Source organism: Hyla sarda, chromosome 2, assembly GCF_029499605.1.
Source record: "Hyla sarda isolate aHylSar1 chromosome 2, aHylSar1.hap1, whole genome shotgun sequence".
Taxonomy (NCBI): Eukaryota; Metazoa; Chordata; class Amphibia; order Anura; family Hylidae; genus Hyla; species Hyla sarda.
Genome location: NC_079190.1, coordinates 170,795,584 through 170,813,129, shown reverse-complemented (window position 1 = coordinate 170,813,129; position 17,546 = coordinate 170,795,584).

Sequence of the window (17,546 nt, the reverse complement as noted above, 5' to 3'; positions counted from 1 at the left end):
AACACAGTGTCTGAATAGGAGGCCGCGCTGCGTAGGAGCTGAGTGCGATGCGTTGCCATAGAGCCGGCAATGTCACCCAGTGGGCGGAGATCCAGATCAGCACATGAAGGCTTGACCGGGAAATAGAGATCGTGCATTACACAGAAAAACAAACGTAAATGAAAAAACTTGCAGGTCCAGGTGCCAAACAGAGAAATAGTGATAGTGAACATGCAGTGAATGAGTGATTGTGTTATGCGTGAAAATACCCACCTAGATCGGACCTAAATGGGACTAAATAAAACATATTAAGATGGAAGCAATAATAAATAAAACATATATACCAATATCATTGTTTCATGTGATCATTAGTTATACACTGTGTGAATGAATGGTGCGAAGATAAACTAATGTACCATAAGCTGTTACTAAGTATAAATAAGAATAACAGCTTGAGATATGGAAGTAATGATGATATAAGTGGTAGAGACTTGTTCCACATATTTGTGGACCGAGAAATAATGTAGAATATCCCACACATATAACATGTACAGAGATTTATTATCTATATCTACCACAGTGTGTGTATATAGAATGTGTGAAGATAAGAAAGGTGCATATGATGTGAATGGAGAACGAATGTAAATAATGTGTAACAGTGTGAGTGTCCATACAAAAAGTATGAAATATGCAAAAATTTTAATATACATATATATATATATATATATATATATATATATATGTGATAGCCTGGGGGATGTAGGGTATGGGGAGTGTAGCTGTGCGGTAATTAAGGGGTGCTTGTTAACCCTTGATATTCGTGACACCAGGCTGAGGGCTCCTCAGTAATGCTTGTCCTCCTGCCACCCTTCCCAAGAGCGATAGGGAGGTAGATAATAATAGAATGTCCACAACCGTAGAGTTTTCTGAAACAGGTATAACTTTTACTGAAGATTTTCTGCAAGATTCATAAACTGAACAGTCTCTATGCATACAACTGCTTTCTCTGGAGATTGACAAAGGTTGGTACTTTAGCAATTTAGATTCTTTAAGTATTAGGAGCTGTTCCACTGGAATTAGGGCATTTAGTTGTGGTCCAGTAGTCACGCTAGCATTAGCGGGGTAATTTAGAACTCACGGTTTTAGTTCAGCTGTGGCCGATAGGTTTTGAAGCCTAGCGTGTCTTTGAAAGTTGCGCAGATCTGTCCTGCTAGTCCGGTATCCACGAGAGCAGCAACCCAAGAGATCGATAATTGGCTACAGCTCCCTTATATGGGCAGGGGCTGGACTAGAGCTAATTGGTCCATACTGATGTCAATCACCATTACAAAGATTTGTGGGTAACATGTGACCCAAGGTCCTCCAAAGGTCCTCCAACATACCATAAAGGAGATTAACATGGTCACATGACTGAAGGTCCTGCAACGCTAAACAAGGTAAGTACTTTACATTATATTAGATATACATTATTTATTAAATATATACATGTACTAGCATTAGAGAATTAGACTTAAGGAGAGGCGACTAGAGGCTGTCCCACCTGAGTGACCCTACCTGTGCGTAGTTACTTTACTATATGTAAAATGTAAACTTCAGAAATTGTGATAAAATAATTTATTGATTAATGACAAACATCAATACTAGATAAAGTGCAAACGGCAAATGGCTCAACCTTGGCAGGAGAAAGAAACATAAAGAGCTTGAAGTGCAAAAGTATGGTACAGATGAACTTGACAGTAAGTACTCCCAGATTGGTTCCCAGACTTGATACCTGATTGTCACTTTTGCGTTACAAATTTTGGGGGTCTTTTTCCCCATTTACCTCTTGTGAAAATGAAATGTATGGGGCAACACCAGCACGTTAGTTTAAAAAAACATTTTTTTTACACTAACATGCTGGTGTAGCCCCTAACTTTTCCTTTTTATAAGGGATAAAAGTAGAAAAAGACCCCCAAAATTTGTAACACAATTTCCTCCGAATACGTAAATGTTGCCTTGAAATACGACAGTGCTCTGGAGTGAGAGAGTGCCATGCGCATTTGAGGCCTGAATTAATGCAGAATTTGCATAGGGGTGGACCCGGATGCAAGAATGGCATTTGCGTCATCCTCCAGAAATATCCTACCGCAGTGTTTCCCAAACAGGGTGCCTCCAGCTGTTGCAAAACTCCAAGCATGCCAGGACAGTCAATGCTTTTTATTGGGGGAGGGCAGTGTAAGGGTGTGTGTATGTGTAGTGTTTTACTCTTTATTTTGTGTTAGTGTAGTGTAGTGTAGTGTTTTAGGGTACATTCACACAGGTGGAGGATCACAGCGAATTTCCCGCTGGGAGTTTGAGCTGTGGCGGAAAATTTGCCGCAGCTCAAACTTGCAGAAGGAAACCCACTGTAAACCCCTGCCCGTATGATTATGCCCTGTACATTCACATGGGGTGGGGGTGGGAAGGATGCCTCCAGCTGTTGCAAAACTACACCCCCCAGTATGCACTGACAGACCCTGCATGCTGGGAGTTGTAGTTTTGCCACAGCTGTAGGCACACTGGTGAGGAAACACAGAGTTAGGTAACAGACTAACTCAGTGTTTCCCCACCAGTGTGCCTCTAGCTGTTGCAAAACTACAACTCCCAGCATTCACGGTCTGTCAGTGCATAATGGGAGTTGTAGTTTTGCAACAGCTGGAGGCACACGGGTTGGGAAACACCGAGTTAGGAAACAGACTTGCACTGACAGCCGAAAGACATGCTGGGAGTTGTAGTTATGCAACAACTGCAGAAGAACAGTTTGGAGACCACTGTGTAGTGGTCTCCAAACTGTGGCCCTCCAGATGTTGCAAAACTACAACTCCAGGTATGCTGGGAGGTGTAGTTCGGCAACATCTGAAGGGCCAGATGTTGCAGAACTACATGGCCCAGCATCCCTGACTGTCTGGGTATGCTGGGAATTGTAGTTTCGCAACATCTGGAGGGCTACAGTTTGGAGACCACAGTATAGTGGTCTCCAAACTGTTCCCATTCAGATGTTGCAAAACTACAACTCCCAGCATGCCCAGACTGTCCAGGCATGCTGGGAGTTGTAGTTCTGCAACATCTGAAGGGCCAGATGTTACAGAACTACAACTCCCAACATGTCTGGACTGTCTGGGCATGTTGAGAGTTGTGGTCTCCAAACTGTGGCCCTCCAGATGTTGCAAAACTACAACTCCAGGCATGCTGGGAGGTGTAATTCGGCAACATCTGAAGGGCCAGATGTTGCAGAACTACATGGCCCAGCATCCCTGACTGTCTGGATGCGCTGGGAATTGTAGTTTCGCAACATCTGGAGGGCTACAGTTTGGAGACCACCGTATAGTGGTCTCCAAACTGTGCCCCTTCAGATGTTGCAAAACTACAACTCCCAGCATGCCCAGACTGTCCAGGCATGCTGGGAGTTGTAGTTCTGCAACATCTGAAGGGCCAGATATTACAGAATTACAACTCCCAGCATGTCTGGACTGTCTGGGCATGCTGAGAGTTGTAGTTTTGCAACATCTGGAGGACCACAGTTTGGAGACCACTACACAGTGATCTTCAAACTGTGGCCCTCCAGATGTTTCAAAACTACAACTCCCAGTATGCCCAGACAGCCTTTGGCATGCTGGGAGTTGAAGTTATGTAACTTCGAGAAGGCCATAGTGAAGATCACTTACCATAGATCTTCCCTGCAGCCTCCTCCACCGTCTGACCGCCACCCGCCATCCATCCATGCTGCCCGGTAATCCGATCACTCCTCCCTTGTCCCACTTCTTCCATAACCCCCTCCCCCCCCTGCTCTGCCTGGACTTCCATCAGTGCGCAGAGTGGAAAAAACTTTCCCCCCCCCCCCCCCCCACCCCAACTGCCATTGGTCGGTCACCCCTGCCACCTCACTCCTATCCTTCAGGATGATCGGGCTCTGATCACGCTTATTTTCCAGGCGATTGGGTCCCCATAGACCTGATCAGCCCGTAAAAAACGTGATTCACCGGTCAGAATTGAATCAGGACCCTCCCTAGGCATTGCCACGGGATGCCTGCTAAATGATTTCTGCCCAGCAAGCGGCGGTGATCGGAAATGTGGAGGACATGCAGGTACGGCCTACGTCCTTAAGTACTGGGAAGCGAGGGCATATCTTTACGCCCTCCGTCCCCAACAGGTTGAAGGGGTACTCCGCTGGAAAAAAAATCTTTTTAAATCAACTGGTGCCAAACAGATTTTTGTTGTTTGTTTTTTTTATTTTAATTTTTTGTCCTCAGATCATCTATGGCTCACAAGGTGTAGTCTGCTTCTGCAGGTGCGGCAAAAGGCTTTATCCGTTGGAATGTCTCTAAAACGTCCAATGGTTTTATCACAGGCATCACAATGATAGGTGAACTTGTAGTTGATGACATAGTCATGGTACATTGTTACCTTTGGCACCTCAGGGTGTTTTCGGGTGACTCTATCCGCATGGGCCTGCCAGAGGACACCATGACCGTCAGTTCTGCTGCCGTCTATAAGCCATGTGGCCGCATGGCACATCTCGTGAGCTAATACGTCCCTTACTCGGTCTGCAGAATCACAGATCTTGTCAGATAGTTCTATTCTGCTATATGGCTGGTCACCATAAATGCCGTGCAGGCACTGACCTACTGTGGACGTCAGTCTTTTATTCCAGGTGATCTTGATGTCAGGAAGCTTATTGTCAAAGATGGATTTGTTATACAAACTAAAAAGTTTGCTTGCCAGCTCCATCTTGTTTTCTTCAAAATCAATGACATACTTGGATGTCGGCGATGTTATATATTGCAGGAAATTAGGTTTCTGCCTCTTCCTTTGATGGAACTCAGGTAAGTCCTCTTCTCCTCCTCTTACTCGCTTTCTTTTTGTCATTATTTTCCAAAAGAAATCGCACAGAACGGTCCTCGCTCTGCAAACTCCTACACACACTCTCAGCGTAACATTGGGTGCTCGGAGTATTGGTAGTTTTCACCATTGTGACATCACACATGTGACATCATGATGACATTACTGGTCATGTGACCTCTTCTTTGTTTAGCTGTGACTTTAGTCTCCATTTGATAATATACATATCATTTATACAGGCACATGGGTGATATTTGGCGTGATATAAGGTCATGTACACCATCACAAAAAAACTTTTCATGGTTTCAATGGATATAGAAATAAATATGATTTTTTTTCATAACTGATTTTTTTTCTATAGCTCTTATGCAGGTCATGTGTCTCCATGTTAACAGACAACAAACTGTGTAGTCTGCTCCTGCAGTCATCTTCCCTTCTATCTGTCCTCTACATCTGGCCAACCCACCAAACATAGACTAAGTTCACACTTGTTGGGTACCAAAAATAAAATAAAAGTTATTTATTATAAATTATACATGTTAATAAATTTTTTAAACAAGGATCAATTTATGTGGGCAGACAGGGCACTAAAAAAGTAGCCCGACTAGAGATGAGCGAACTTACAGTAAATTCAATTCGTCACGAACTTCTCGGCTCGGCAGTTGATGACTTTTCCTGCATAAATTAGTTCAGCTTTCAGGTGCTCCCGTGGGCTGGAAAAGGTGGATACAGTCCTAGGAGACTCTTTTTTTTAAAAAAAAATTCTTAATTTTTTTTATTTTTTAGGTAGTACACACTGTTCCATGATGGGAGTAGTAGTTCCTGTACTAATAGACAGATCGTCCTGGGTAGCACTCCTGCCATAATATAGCAGAGATGCGGAGCTGCTCTATACAGTGCTCGCATCACTGCACTATACTCCGGGCCAGCTAGCGATGTAAATAGAAATTCCCAATCATTCTGTCATATTTTACATCCAGAGTCAGGATTGGCCGGATGTTGGCAGCCAATTCCTGCTCTCAGAGGGAAATTTGAATGATGAGGGTCCGGCCCGAGTACAGAGCTGATATGCGAGAGAAGGAAAAAGCCACTCCACATTTCAGGGATGAAGGATGATAGCAGTGGGCTCCACGCAAGATCTCACCCAGTGGTGTAAATATGATCACAAGAACGGTGAGCAAAAATCCCAGAACCACACAGGGGGACCTAGTGAATGACCTGCAGAGAGTTGGGACCAAAGTAACAAAGGCTACCATCAGTAAAACACTACGTCATTGGGGACATGGTCAGATGAAACCAAAGTAGAACTTTTTGTTAAAAACTCAACTTTTCATGTTTGGAGGCTGTCTTTCTGCTAAGGGACCAGAACGACTGATCCGTGTAAAGAAAATAATGAATGTGACCATGTATCGTGAGATTTTGAGTGAAAACCTTCTATCAGCAAAGGCATTGAAGATGAAACATGGCTTGGTCTTTCAACATGACAATGATCCCAAACACACAGCCCGGGCAATGAAGGAGTGGCTTCATAAAAAGAATTTCAAGGTCCTGGAGTGGCCTCGCCAGTCTCCAGATCTCAACCCCGTAGAAAACCCTTGGAGGGAGTTGAAAGTCCATGTTGCCCAGCGACAGCCCCAAAACATCACTGCTCTAGAGGAGATCTGCATGGAGGAATGGGCCAAAATACCAGCGACTTACAGAAAACATGTGACCTCTGTCAGTGCCAACAAAGGGTATATAACAAAGTACTGAGATGAATTTTTGTTATGGACCAAATACTTATCTTCCACCATAATTTGCAAATCAATTATTTAAAAATCAGACAATGTTATTTTATGGATTTTTTTTCTCATTATGTCTCTCATAGTTGAGGTATACCTATGATGAAAATTACAGGCCTCTCATGTTTTTAAGTGGGAGAACTTGCATAATTGGTGGCTGAGTAAATACTTTTTTGCCCCACTGTATGCATGCGTCCCAGCATTCGACTTGTTCGCGCGCTGGGACGTATGCATATGTCCTAGCGATCTCCTGCACTGCCGCGGACAGTGCAGGAGATCGGAGGCTGGACTCAGCTGTCAATTACAGCTAAGGTCCGCTCACAGCTGCCGGGGCCATGATCGCGCCGATCCCGGCAGCATTAACCCGATAGATGCCACGATCAATCCTGATCACAGCATCTATGGTGTTGATAGGGGGAGCGCCCCCTGTTCACCAACATTGGTGTCGCGATACCATCCTAGGCCGCCATTGGTTGCTATGGCAGCAGGAGGTCAGATGATAACCTACTGTTTGACTGCTACAGAAGCCGATTAGGTTATACTGTGTTGCAGTACAAATGTATTGCAGCATTGTATAACTAGAGATGAGTGAACTTTTCAAAAACTCGATTTGGCCGATTCGCCGAATTTTCCGAAAAAATGTGTTTTTCGATCCGAATATATTCGCGGCAAAACTATATTAAAAACTGCTAATTTTTGCCTACAGAGAGCCTCAATATGGGTATTGAACACTTTGCTTTGTTCTAACACGCATATGGAGTGTGCTGGGGTAGTGAGAGAATACTGTCATTCAGAATAACATGCAGATTACCTTCATCACTTTTGAATCACTGCCGCAGAGCGGCACAATGACAGATCCTGGAGGTGGCATCAGTATGAGGAGACCATATAGTGGCTGAATGACACAGCGTGGAGGTGTTGACAGCATGAGGAGACCATATAGTGGCTGAATGACACAGCGTGGGGGTATTGGCAGCATGTGGAGACCATATAGTGGCTGAATGACACAGCGTGAAGGTGTTGGCAGCATGAGGAGACCATATAGTGGCTGAATGACACAGCATGGAGGTATTGGCAGCATTAGGAGACCATATAGTGGCTGAATGACACAGTGTGGAGGTGTTGGCAGCATGAGAAAGCCATATAGTGGCTGAATGACAGAGCGTGGAAGTGTTGGCAGCATGAGGAGACCATATAGTGGCTGAATTACACAGTGTGGAGGTGTTGGCAGCATGAGGAGACCATATAGTGGCTGAATGACACAGCATGGTGGTGTTGGCAGCATGAGGAGACCATATAGTGGCGGAATGGCACATCCAGGAGTTGGCAGCAGCATGAGTAGACACTCTAAGATTAAAAGATGAATTTAGAAATTTAAATCGAAGATTTTGGATAGCTGGTGCTACCTACCATAACAAAATTTCAATTCCCGGACCCAGCCCTAGAGCGGCATCAGTAAACCATATATTGCCTAAATGACACAGCCTGGAGTTGGCTGAGGCATGAGTACACACCAGGGTTTCACAATCCCCAAGAAAAAAACACAAGAATTTATTAAATTTAAAATGAAGATTTTGGATAGCTGGCGCTACCTACCATAACAAAAAAAAAATTCCCAGACCCAGGCACAGCAGCGGCATCAGTAAACCATATATTGCCTGAATGGCACAGCCTGGAGTTGGCTGAAGCATGAGTACACACCAGGGCTTCACAATCCCCAAGAAAAAACACAAGAATTTTTTCAATTTAAAATGGAGATTTTGGATAGCTGGTGCTACCTGTCATAACAACATTTTTATTCCCAGATCCAGGCACAGCAACGGCATCAGTAAACCATATATTGCTTGAATGACACAGACTGGAGTTGGCTGAAGCGTGAGTACACACCAGGGCTTCACAATCCCCAAGAAAAAACACAAGAATTTTTTTTAATTCTAAAAGGAAGATTTTGAATAGCTAGTGTAACCTACTATAACAAATGTGAAGAACAAACGTGACCATGTGAAGAACAACCTGACCAGCCGTGCCCTGCACACATGGTATGCTGAAGGGCCACTGAGACTTGTCCGGGCAGTGGAGGCTGAGGACGCAATGGAGGATGTGGAGGCGGAGTCGCACACTGTCACAGGACCAACGGGCTGACAGAGTGGTGCAGGAAGCAGCATGAGTACACAAGAGGGGATCCCAACTCCTAAAATTAAAAGGTGAATGTTGAAATCTCTATTTAACATACATGTTAGGTAGTGCTACCATCCAAAAATTTAAGGCATCAGCAGTACACAAGAGGATTTCACCTAAGATTGAAAATCAATGTTGAAATCTCAATTAAGCATGTATTTAGCTCGTGCTAAACATCCAAAAATGTAAGGCCCAAGCCCAGAAGTATCAGTAAGCCAAGTAATTCCTGAAAGACACAGGAGCAGTCAGGAGCAGGCTTCAGCAGTACCCAAGAGGGTTTCAAAACCCCTTACATTTAAAGATAAATGTTGAAATTTGCATTAAGCATGTATTTAGCTACTGCTAAACATCCCAAAATTAAAGGCCCAAGGCCAGAAGCATCAGTGAGGCAAGTAGTTCCTGAAAGACACATGATCATTCAGGATCAGGCATTTGCAGTACCCAAGACGGTTTCATAACCCCAATTGATAACCCAAGAGGGTTTCATAACCATAATTGTGAAGTATTGTTGTAGCAGCATGGTCAATCTACTCTGAAACATCTGGCATTGGTGCATGGAAATCCTGGCTGATCCATGCCTGATTCATCTTGACAAAGGTCAGTCTCTCCACATTTTTCGTGGACAGACGAGTTCGCCTTTGTGGTGACTATGGCCCCGGCCGCACCAAACACCCGCTCTGATGGCACACTACTGGCCGGGCAGGACAGCTTTTCCAGGGCAAACTCTGCTAGTTGCGGCCATAAATCAAGTTTGGCTTCCCAGAAGTCCAGCGGATCTTCAAGGTTTGTTGGCATGGCCATGTAAAGGTATGCCACCACCTGCTTGTTCAGGTCTTGCTCCATGTCTACCTGCTACTGATGAGTGGCTTCACTATGCGGGTGAAGAAAGCTACTCATCAGCGACTGCAGACTTAGGCTGTTGATATTGGAGCTGGTACTGCTCCTGCCACCCCTCCTCTCCCCAGCAGCCATGGCAGTGGAAGGCGAGCACAAAGGGCCCCCCGAGTTAGACCTGCGAGTGGATGGACCATGTCGCCGATAGGCATCGGCCAACTGACTACGTAGGATCTTTCTGTAGTAGGTCAGTGTCACGATTCGGCTTACAGGTAGTGGATCCTCTGTGTCAGCGAGGGATTGGCGTGGACCGTGCTAGTGGACCGGTTCTAAGAGGCTACTGGTGTTCACCAGAGCCCGCCGCAAAGCGGGATGGTCTTGCTGCGGCAGTAGCAACCAGGTCGTATCCACTAGCAACGGCTCAACCTCGCTGACTGCTGAGAAGGCGTGGGACAGAAGGACTAGGCAGAGGCAAGGTCAGACGTAGCAGAAAGTCGGGGCAGGCGGCAAGGTTCGTAGTCAAGATGGATAGCAGAAGTTCAGGTAACACAGGCTTGGACAACACTAAACGCTTTCACTGGCACAAGGCAACAAGATCGGGCAAGGGAGTGCAGGGGCAGTGAGCAGATATAGTCTGGGAGCAGATGGAAGCCAATTAAGGTAATTGGGCCAGGCACCAATCATTGGTGCACTGGCCCTTTAAGTCTCAGAGAGCTGGCGCGCGCGCGCCCTAGAGAGCGGAGCCGCGCGCGCCAGCACATGACAGCAGGGGACCGGGACGGGTAAGTGACCTGGGATGCGATTCGCGAGCGGGCGCGTCCCGCTGTGCGAATCGCATCCCCGACGGCCATGACAGTGCAGCGCTCCCGGTCAGCGGGACTGACCGGGGCGCTGCAGGGAGAGAGACGCCGTGAGCGCTCCGGGGAGGAGCAGGGACCCGGAGCGCTCGGCGTAACAGTACCCCCCCCCTTAGGTCTCCCCCTTTTTTTGTCCGACAACTGTTTTACCTGGGACGAGGACACCGGGAAAGAATGGAGGGTTTCCTCAACGGCAGGCAGTACAGCAGGAGTGGGAATGGGGAGGGAGGGCAGAAGGCGAAGACTGGCACGGGGCAGTGTGTCACCAGGACGGGGGCCATGAGGAGGCACTGAGGCTTGCCTGACGGGACTGGGAGGGGGGGAGAGGCACTTCCTATGGCAGGCAGAGTCCCAGTTCTTGATCTCCCCGGTGGTCCAGTCAAGGGTGGGAGAATGAAGCTGGAGCCATGGCAGACCGAGGAGGACCTCAGAGGTACAGTTGGGGAGGACGAAGAGCTCAATCACTTCGCGATGGGGTCCAATACACATCAGGAGGGGTTCTGTGCGGTAACGCACGGTGCAATCCAATCTGACTCCGTTGACCGCGGAAATGTAGAGCGGCTTGACGAGACGGGTCACCGGGATGCGGAATTTATTCACCAGAGAATCCAGAATAAAATTCCCAGAGGCACCAGAGTCCAAGCAGGCCACGGCTGAGAGGGAGGAGTTGGCTGAAGGAGAAATCCGCACGGGCACCGTGAGACGTGGAGAAGCAGACTTAGAACCAAGAGACGCCACACCCACGTGAGCTGGGTGCGTGCGTGCGTTTCCCAGACGTGGAGGACGAATAGGGCAATCCACCAAGAAATGCTCGGTACTGGCACAGTACAGACAAAGATTTTCTTCCCTACGGCGATTCCTCTCTTCCTGGGTCAAGCGAGACCGATCCACTTGCATGGCCTCCTCGGCGGGAGGCCCAGGCGTAGATTGCAGCGGATACAGTGGGAGAGGTGCCCAGAGATCTAAGTCTTTTTCCTGGCGGAGCTCTTGATGTCTCTCAGAAAAACGCATGTCAATGCGGGTGGCCAAATGGATAAGTTCTTGTAGGTTGGCAGGAATCTCTCGTGCGGCCAGCACATCCTTGATGCGACTGGATAGGCCTTTTTTAAAGGTCGCGCAGAGAGCCTCATTATTCCATGATAATTCGGAAGCAAGAGTACGAAATTGGATGGCGTACTCGCCCACTGAAGAATTACCCTGGACCAGGTTCAGCAGGGCAGTCTCGGCAGAAGAAGCTCGGGCTGGTTCCTCGAAGACACTCCGGACTTCAGCGAAGAAGGACTGGACTGTGGCTGTGGCAGGATCATTGCGGTCCCAAAGCGGTGTGGCCCAAGACAAGGCCTTTCCTGAAAGAAGGCTCACTACGAACGCCACCTTAGACCGTTCTGTAGGAAACAAGTCCGACAACATCTCCATATGCAGGGAACACTGAGACAGAAATCCACGGCAGAATCTAGAGTCCCCATCAAATTTGTCCGGCAGGGACAAGCGGAGGCTAGGAGCGGCCACTCGCTGCGGAGGAGGTGCAGGAGCTGGCGGAGGAGATGGTTGCTGCTGTAGCAGAGGCAGAAGTTGCTGTAACATGGCGGTCAACTGCGACAGCTGCTGTCCTTGTTGGGCAATCTGCTGCGATTGCTGAGCGACCACCGTGGGAAGGTCAGCGAGACTTGGCAGCGGCACCTCAGCGGGATCCATGGCCGGATCTACTGTCACGATTCGGCTTACAGGTAGTGGATCCTCTGTGTCAGCGAGGGATTGGCGTGGACCGTGCTAGTGGACCGGTTCTAAGAGGCTACTGGTGTTCACCAGAGCCCGCCGCAAAGCGGGATGGTCTTGCTGCGGCAGTAGCAACCAGGTCGTATCCACTAGCAACGGCTCAACCTCGCTGACTGCTGAGAAGGCGTGGGACAGAAGGACTAGGCAGAGGCAAGGTCAGACGTAGCAGAAGGTCGGGGCAGGCGGCAAGGTTCGTAGTCAAGATGGATAGCAGAAGTTCAGGTAACACAGGCTTGGACAACACTAAATGCTTTCACTGGCACAAGGCAACAAGATCCGGCAAGGGAGTACAGGGGCAGTGAGCAGATATAGTCTGGGAGCAGATGGAAGCCAATTAAGCTAATTGGGCCAGGCACCAATCATTGGTGCACTGGCCCTTTAATTCTCAGAGAGCTGGCGCGCGCGCGCCCTAGAGAGCGGAGCCGCGCGCGCCAGCACATGACAGCAGGGGACCGGGACGGGTAAGTGACCTGGGATGCGATTCGCGAGCGGGCGCGTCCCGCTGTGCGAATCGCATCCCCGACGGCCATGACAGTGCAGCGCTCCCGGTCAGCGGGACTGACCGGGGCGCTGCAGGGAGAGAGACGCCGTGAGCGCTCCGGGGAGGAGCAGGGACCCGGAGCGCTCGGCGTAACAGTCAGTTTGTCCTCCCTCTCAGTGGGTGTAAAAAAGGCCCCCATTCTGTGACGGTAGCGAGGGTCCAATAAGGTGGAGAGCCAGAAGTCATCCCGCTAACGATTTATGACAATTCGGGGGTCACTACGCAAGCAACTGAGCATGCATCGTGCCATTTGTGCCAGTGACTCGGAGGGACTCCCTGCCTCCATCTCCACTGCATACTGCCACAGTGTGTCTGGGTCCTCTGTCTTGCCTTCCTCATAATAACCCTCTAGCTCCTGACTAGAAACACCACCCATCTTATCAAACCTAAACTGTGCTCCACTCTGGCCCTCATCCTCCTCCTCCAGTTCGCTCCCACAGGGCTCATCTAGCCACAACATCTCCATTGCCGTGACCAGCCATCGTTTCAATCATTTGTTGTAAACAATGTAGGAGTGGAATTACATTGTTCATCCTGTAATCCGGGCAACTTACAAATAATGTGGCTTCCTCAAAGGGCCTCAGCAAATGGCAGGTGTCACTTATGAGTTGCCACTGGTTCACATTGAAGTTACACAGGGGAGTACCCCTATCTGCTTGGATCATCAAGAAATCGGTGATGGCTTTTCTTTGTTCGTATAGTCTGTCCAACATATGAAGGGTGGAATTCAAACGTGTGGCAACGTCACAAATAAGACTATGTTACCATTCTGAGGCTGCAGCTCCAGGAGGGTGTGCTTTGCGGTGTACGAGTGGCTGAAGTGCATGCACAGTTTCCTTGCCATTGTTAGGATGTCTTGCAAATGGGGTGAAGACTTCAGGAAGTGCTTGACAACCAGATTCAACACGTGTGCCATGCAGGGCGCATGTTTCACACTTCCTTGTCGCAGCGTGGACACAATGTTCTTCCCGTTGTCGGTAACCATGGTTCCCATTTCCAGTTTTCGTGGAGTAAGCCTTACTCTGATTTCTTGACGAATTAATTTTAACAGTTCCTCCCCTGTGTGACTCCGTTCGCCAAGGCAAACCATGTGAAGAACAGCGTGACCCCACCGTGCCCTATACACATGGTACGATGAAGGGCCACTGAGATGTGTACGTGCAGTAGAGGCCGAGGACACGGTGGAGGATGAGGAGGCGGAGGCGCACACTGTCACAGGACCAACCGCCTAAGAGCAGAAGCATGGAGGAGGATTTGGTGTGACCTGTTCAAGTTGCTGTTGTGGCTGTGCAGGAACCACATTTACCCAGTGGGCCGTAAAAGACATGTATTGTCCTGCCTGTAGTTACAGCTCCACACGTCGGCGCTGCTGTGCACTTTTGAACACACCGACAGGCTCAAGGACTGGCACACCTTCTCTTGTACAAAATTATGCAGGGCTGGTATTGCCTTCTTCGTAAAGAAATGACGGCCTGGGACTCTCCACCTCGGCTCGGCACAAGCCATCAATTCTCTGAAAGGTGCAGAGTCCACCACTTGAAATGGGAGGGACTGCAGCATCAGCAACTTGGAAAGGAGGACATTCAGCTTCTGCGCCATTGGAAGAGTGGGCGCATACTGTTGTCTCTTGGACATGGCTTCGCCTATGGATTGTTGGCGCAATGGCTGACTACAAGTAGGAGGAGCAGAAGCATCTGGAGCGACAGAAGGAGGGTATGACACACCGCTCCCTTCGCCTGAGGTGGTGGACCCTTGGCTGGGTGAGTGGCGTGCCACTGGGTGATGCGGCAGGCTGAACCACCACATCTGAGCCACTTCATGGTGGCGCATCATATGTTGACGCAGGGCCGTCGTGCCAACATTGCTATCCTATCCACGATTCACCTTCTGCCGACATATCTTGCATGTGGCTGTGTTAACTTCCTCCGGATGCTTGATGGAAAACTGCCAGAACGCCGAGTATATGATTTTACCACCAACAGTGCGCAATAATTGACTGCTACTGCCGCTGTCTCCAGGAACCCCTGTTCCACTACCTCCCAGGAAGGTAGGCTGCCGCGAAGCAGATGGCCTACCCCGGGCACGTTTGGCTCCTGAATTTCCACTTCTGCCACTATGCTGACTGCCAACCATGCTACCACCTTGCTGGCTTCTCTGTTGCCTCACAGTCAACCTGCAAAGCTCTTCTGCTGCTGATGATGAAGCCCCCTCTGCACCCGGCTCACAAGTGCGATCGGCTTCATCATCATCGAGTTCTGTCTGCACGTCACTGATATCCTCCTCATGTTCCTCAACAGTGTATGATTCAGTGTATGATTCAGGATCTAGAACAGCAGCAGGTGATTACTTTTGGCTGTCCTTTCACAGTATATATGTGACGTCTATACACATTAACTACCACTGCCTATTCATCATATACTATCATCCTGACATTTTCCCTCCTGTGGGTTCCAGCGAGGGACTTCAGTGCCTGTCATCACGGGTGAGCCGGCCTCCTGAGCGCTGCCCGTGACGCGCTGCGCCTCTGCGCGTCGCGCGTCTCCCGGGCAACGCTCTCTGGCGGGACGCTTCCGACAGACTGCATGGATACGCGTCTGTAGCAACGGCCACTTCCGCCGCACACTCCGGAGCTGCGGCCAGCGGCTCCAGATGCGCGCATATTACCTACTGTTCACCAATGATTTTATTTAGAGTTTTTGTAATAGCTCCATTCCATCAGGCTGTTCTATGTGTCAGAATAGGTTTTCATGATTTGCATGTCTATTTTGATGTATTTATCATGCCTTTACAGTATGTGCCCCTGTTTACTGCAGCCCCTCCCCCTTATGTTTGGCGCCCATTTTAAATGTATATATACCATGTAAGCACCACCAGTTGTTATCACTGATCTGAAGAAGGGGGCGCTGTCCCCCGAAACGCGTTATCTAGCCTGTATCCCTGCTTGCTATGATTCTACACCAATAAAGAAGCTATATCTTGCAAAATACTTCTGCCTCGGACTTTTCATCTTCATCTCACCAGGACAACAGCAGCGCCCTTTGAAAAGTTTTTTTTTCTTCCTTACCACTGCATTTCACAGTATATAGGCCCTTAACAGATTAACAGGTACAAAATGGCACACCACTTAGATGTAGGTATGCACTTAGGAGGGCAGAAAAATGCGCTACAATGAGCCTAAAAACTCTGTACGTTTTGTAAAGTACTATTGTTTGGATTTTAACAGTTGGTAGGCCCTTGAAATATTAACAGGTACAAAATGGTAGACTACTTAGATTTAGGTATGTGGTATGCACGTATAAGGGGGAAAAAATGCACTACAGTACACTTGGAAAACATATTTTCGTAAAACACCAGCCGGTGATTACTTTTGCTTGGACTTTCCCAGTATCTAGACTTACAGATTTACAGACACAAAATAGTAGACTGTTTTGATGTAGGTATGTGGTATGCACTTATGAGGGCAGAAAAATGCGCTACAATGAGCCTAAAAACTCGGTAATTTTTGTAAGACACCAGCCGGTGATTACTTTTGGCTGTCCTTTCACAGTATGTAGGCTCTTGACAGATTAACAGGTACAAAATGGTACATTACTTAGATGTAGGTATGTGGTATGCACTGATGAGGGCAGAAAAATGTGCTACAATACGCCTAAACACCAGCCGGTGAGTACTATTGCTTGGACATTCACAGTAGGGATAGAGCGATTATCAGTTTGGCCAATATTATCCGACGATATTCACGATTTTGGACATTATCGGTATCGGCAATTACCTTGCCGATATGCCGATAATGCCCCACCCCGCCTCCACAGGCCATAGACCGCCACCGCCGCTTCCCCATTGCCTCCCCGGTTTTATAATCACCTGTTCCCAGGGCCCAGGGTCCGCGCTACTTCTGGCTCCTGCAATGTCCTGCGCTATTGATGTGCACTGTGCAGCGCAATGACGAGTGATGTCCTCAACACAACGTCACCGTCAGTGCGCACAGTGACAGCTCAGGACGCTGCTGGAGCCAGAAGTAGAGCGGACCCCGGGCCCCAGGAACAGGTAATTATAACACCGGGGATGGGGGAGGCAATGGGGCAGCGGCGGTGGTGGTTGGACTAGGGAGGACCCCAACACAGGCATGGGGAGAGAAGCGGGTGGCGGCGGCGGTCTCATGCCCCGCAAGAGCCGCTGCAGTTCATTGATTAAAAGCGCCCGCAGGGGGGGGGGGGTAAATAGCCGATAATTTATACCAGAATATCGGTATAACTTATCGGCTATCGGCCTGAAAGTTCACAGATTATCGGTATCGGCCCTAAAAATTTGATCCCTAATTCACAGTATGTAGTCCTTTGACAGATTAACAGGTACAAAATTAAACACTACTTAGATGTACGTATGCGGTATGCACTTAGGAGGGCAAAAAAATGCGCTACAGTGAGCCTAAAAACTCTGTAAGTTTTGTAAAACACCAGCTGGTAAGTACTATTGTTTGGACTTTCACAGTATGTAGACCCTTGACAAATTAGCAGGTACAAAATGGTACACTACTTAGATTTAGGTATCTGGTATGCACGTATAAGGGAAAAAATGTGCTACAGTACACTTGTAAAACGCATTTTCGTAAAACACCAGCTGGTGATTACTTTTGCCTGGACTTTCCCAGTATCTAGACTTTTTACAGATTAACATATACAAAATAGTAGACTGCTTTGATGTAGGTATGTGGTATGCACTTATGAGGGCAGAAAAATGTGC